This window comes from Cydia pomonella, chromosome 4, assembly GCF_033807575.1.
Source record: "Cydia pomonella isolate Wapato2018A chromosome 4, ilCydPomo1, whole genome shotgun sequence".
Lineage (NCBI taxonomy): Eukaryota > Metazoa > Arthropoda > Insecta > Lepidoptera > Tortricidae > Cydia > Cydia pomonella.
Window position 1 is genome coordinate 1,379,728 of NC_084706.1, and position 5,256 is coordinate 1,384,983.

Consider the following 5,256-nt stretch of genomic DNA (forward strand, 5'->3'; position numbering starts at 1 on the left):
ACCTTTAGCTGTGGCTGACGAGTTTCAAACAAGCTGTGGAGGCAGCAAATACCTACAAGCTTTTTTTGACACATTATGTTTTTTCTGTGACAAGTTTAGTGTTTAAAACAATTCAGGGTCACCCCGGTTGGCCCGGCGTGTCGATCAGAGCTGGATACCTCGGTACTAAGATTACATACATATATATCCCGAAGGGGTAGGCAGAGACCACGGATTTCCACTTACTACGATCCTGACATACCTCTTTCGCTTCCTTTACTTTCATGACATTCCTCATACACAGAAATAATCCATGAAATTTATTTTCTTGTGTTTAAGATTAAATAATTATCGCTGTATATGAATGAATGACTGAATGAAATTAATTTAATGCAGAAAATGAAATAAAATAAAATAAATGAAATAATTTATTAATGCATGTGGAGAATGGGTTACATAATAATATTTATTATTTCCATACATATTTATACATCATACAATTACATTACATAATAAAATACAATGCAAATAAATATATGTAGGACCAATCGTATCACAGAATCAATGACGAATTTCAAATTGTTGGTGCGGATGGTTAACGATACTTGTAAAAAGAGGATCTTTTGCAATAGTTATTGGTTAAAGGGGGGCAAAGTTGTTGTGTTACCGCTCGTGCTAATATTGATACCCGAGCAAGCGAGAGATTCCAAAATTGAACCACGAGCGTTGCGAGGGGAAATCTTTTCATCACACCAACACGAGGTAAATATTTACTGTCAAATATCAAGCAAAATCAAATCCAATCCAAATAACTAACAATTTTGGCTCAGTGATCCAAAAATAATATTGGCTTCCGAAACGAGAGCGTGCCACCGGTCTCGATCCTGCGCAACTTCCTGCCAGTTACTGACGCGAAGGTGAAGCAGATCGGCCACCACACTGTCTTCCCAGCGATACCTGGGAATCCAAATAAACGTTATTAAATATTCATCATTCAAATTCATCATTTAAAAGTCAATTCTACCTGCCATCATAAGAAAACAATTCAAAATTGCGTTACTTTGCCTCACATGTGGATAAAACGCTACTTTCTCATTAGTTTTTGAACACGTGGTGAAAAAGTAATTCAAGATGTTTTGTGGCGTCTTTATATTTTAGTAAATATTCGGTTTGATTTCTCTCCTGTCTTTAATGTTACGAATGAACCGAATACTATATCAAAACTTAACTTTTTAAGAGCTTATATCGATAAGATAAGGGATCTAAAGAACTTGGCCGAGGACCGCGAAAACTGGCGTCTACTCCACCGACAAGAGCCATGCTCTTAAATTAAGAGAGAGATCGATGAGATGATTAGACTCGACTGGACTCTACGCAAGAAACATTTTTCATGTTAAAAAATCATCGGTTGCTTACATTACCTTATGTGTCACATTTTTAGGGTTCCGTAGCCAAATGGCAAAAAACGGAACCCTTATAGATTCGTCATGTCCGTCTGTCTGTCCGATTCTGTCACAGCCACTTTTTTCCGAAACTATAAGAGCTGTACTGTTCAAACTTAGTAAGTGGATGTATTCTATGAACCGCATTAAGATTTTCACACCAAAATAGAAAAAAAAACAATAAATTTTGGGGGTTCCCCATACTTAAAACTGAAACTCAAAAAATCTTTTTTCATCAAACCCATACGTGTGGGGTATCTATGGATAGGTCTTCAAAAATGATATTGAGGTTTCTAATATCATTTTTTTCTAAAATGAATAGTTTGCGCGAGAGACACTTCCAAAGTGGTAAAATGTGTGTCCCCCCCCCCCCCCCCGTAACTTCTAAAATAACAGAATGAAAAAACTAAAAAAAATCTATGATATACATTGCCATGTAAACTTCCACCGAAAATTGGTTTGAACGAGATCTAGTAAGTAGTTTTTTTTTAATACGTCATGAAATAAAAAAAAAATTTTTTTTCATCATACCCTTACATGTGGGGTATCTATGGATAGGTCTTCAAAAATGATATTAAGGTTTCTAATATCATTTTTTTCTAAACTGAATAGTTTGCGCGAGAGAACCTTCCAAAGTGAAAAAAAATGTGTCCCCCCTGTAACTTCTAAAATAACAGAATGAAAAATCTAAAAAAAATATATGATATACATTACGATGCAAACTTCCAACGAAAATTGGTTTGAACGAGATCTAGTGAGTAGTTTTTTCAATACGTCATAAAATTAAAAAAAAAATTTTTTTTTTCGTCAAACCCATACGTGTGGGGTATTAGGATAGGTCTTCAAAAATGATATTTAGGTTCCTAATATAATTTTTTTCTAAAGTGAATAGTTTGCGCGAGAGACACTTCAAAAGTGAAAAAATGTGTGTCCAAAGTGGTAAAATGTTGAACGAGATCTAGGAAGTAGTTTTTTTTAATACGTCATAAAGGAACCCTTCATGGGCGAGTCCGACTCGCACTTGGCCGCTTTTTCTATTTGTCATAAAATAAAATGTAAGGTCATAACGGCCAAATGTGTCTGCAGAAAATTTCGTACACGAGCGTTTTTTTTAATTTTGTTTCAACAGTAGGAGTTAGAGCCCAGAAGCGCTGGTGGCCTAGCGGTAAGAGCGTGCGACTTGCAATCCGGAGGTCGCAGGTTCAAACCCCGGCTCGTACCAATGAGTTTTTCGGAACTTATGTACGAAATATCATTTGATATTTACCAGTCGCTTTTCGGTGAAGGAAAACATCGTGAGGAAACCGGACTAATCCCAACAAGGCCTAGTTTATCCTCTGCGTTGGAAGGTCTGATGGCAGTCGCTTTCGTAAAAACTAGTGCCTACGCCAAATCTTGGGATTAGTTGTCAAGCGGACCCCAGGCTCCCATGAGCCGTGGCAAATGCCGGGACAACGCGAGTAAGAAGAGGAAATTATTCTTACACATGGCATAGCTGTGGTTGACAATGTTATACATCAGTGTGTCAAAATATTCTCAATAATGTTAAAATCCAGAGAGGAGACAATTGGACGATGGTACAGTCGAATTCATAAATATGTATATATTTTTTCACCTTATAACAATGCATTTTGACGACCGGTTTGGCCTAGTGGGTAGTGACCCTGCCTACGAAGCTGATGGTCCCGGGTTCAAATCCTGGTAAGGGCATTTATTCGTGTGATGAGCATGGATATTTGCTCCTGAGTCATGGGTGTTTTCTATGTATTTAAGTATTTATAAATATTTATATATTATATATATCGTTGTCTAAGTACCCTCATCACAAGCCTTATTGAGCTTACTGTGGGACTTAGTTAATTTGTGTAATAATGTCCTATAATATTTATTTATTAAGGTGAAGAAATGTATACAAATTTTGGAGAACGCGTACCTGCGAAGTCGGAGGTCGCGATCTCTGTAGGTCGTAGAACTTGAAGCAAGGACAGTGAATGCGTCACACGTGTCGGACGAGTAAAATGGCAAACAGCGATTACTTTAATCACTCTCCCAAGATCCTTCGCCAATAAAACCATACGAACACTTTACGTAACACATCAAGTGTCAATGTGTGTGTGTGTGTGTGTGTGTGTGTGTGTGTGTGGTGTGTGTGTGTGTGTGTGGTGTGTGTACCTATAAAATAGTAGATGGAGAATGGAAATGAATAGAATAATATTTAGTTCAAACGGATATAGGTATAGTATGAATTTTATTAAACAAAAAAACTATCAAAGTTATAAACAACTTGTAAACCGCCGAAGTAGACCTATTATTATGTAGTACGAAAGTACTTACTCATACGCATGCATAATATGTAGATGTGCACGCACACATACTTAGCTAGTTTCGGATACAAATTAGAAATAGCGCTTCGAAATTAGTTTGCTTAAAATGCTTCGAGAGGGCTCTTTTTAGGGTTCCGTAGTCAACTAGGAACCCTTATAGTTTCGCCATGTCCGTCTGTCTGTCTGTCCGAGGCTTTGCTCCGTGGTCGTTAGTGCTAGAAAGCTGAAATTTGGCATGGATATATAAATCAATAAAGCGGACAAAGTCGTTCAACAAAATCTAAAAATTTAATTTTTTTAGGGTACATCCCCTACACGTAAATTGGGGGTGATTTTTTTTTTGCTTCAACCCTACAGTGTGGGGTATCGTTGGAAAGGTCTTTCAAAACTAATAGGGGTCTTCACCAAACATTTTTTGATAAAGTGAATATATTCGGAGATAAACGCTCCGAAAGAAAAAAAAATGTGTCCCCCCCTCAAACTTTTGAACCATAGGTCCAAAAAATATGAAAAAAATCGTGGAAGTAGAGCTTAAGAAATACATTAAATGAAAACCATAGCGGACATGATCAATTTAGCTGTTTTTGAGTTATTGCAAAAAGTTTCCCCTTCATAGTAAAAAGACTTACTTTAATTAGGTACTGATTATGCAAATTTGCCTATTTGTTTAACTCGGGTGAAAGGTACCGTTTCATCCCTTGGTTAACAATTTACTATACTTTAAGCTCCAGTTTAGCTTATTGTGACGGAAGAGTAACTACGGAAACCTACACTGAGCGTGGCCCGACATGCTCTTGGTCGATTTTTTGTTAAATATTATTAATACCAAGGGGCCGATTTTTGAATTTCGACCACTCGATTTCGTGTATTTTGTTCAATAATATTTCCACTACTAGGCAGTTAAATTCGATTCCCAATTTCTATCACTCGTATTTAAAAAATAGCATTTCGCCGTTTTCCACAGATTTTCGAGTGACGAAATCGAGCGCTCGAAATTTAAACATCGGTCCCCTGATCTATTGCAAGTTGCAATGAATCATATTAACGTTACTCGTGTTTCTATACAATAATACCCAATCATTTTGTGATACCAATAGGTATTATGTAACTGATGACGGAAAATAATATCATGGTATTATGGTCATAGATCAACTAATTATAAAGAGATCGTCGACAAAACAACAAAATTATCATACTTAAAAAAAGAGTTGAATAATAATTACCTTCCGTTTGTTTACTTATTTCAGTGGCCTGTCAAAGAAGATGATGTCATTCGCCGATTATTTGTTTGTAGTATTTTTTTACATATATTATGTTCCTGTTTTCCTTAGACTTTAGCTTCAAAAATAATTTAAAAATAATAATTTAAATGCTTTTATTAAACTGTGACCATTATAACGAGGTCTAACATTAAATGACTCAGGCGTTTTTTTTAAATTAGGTATGCGGTGATTTTCTAGTAGGAGGTAATTTAATTTAAGTAGGTATTTAATTCTTGACACGTAATACGT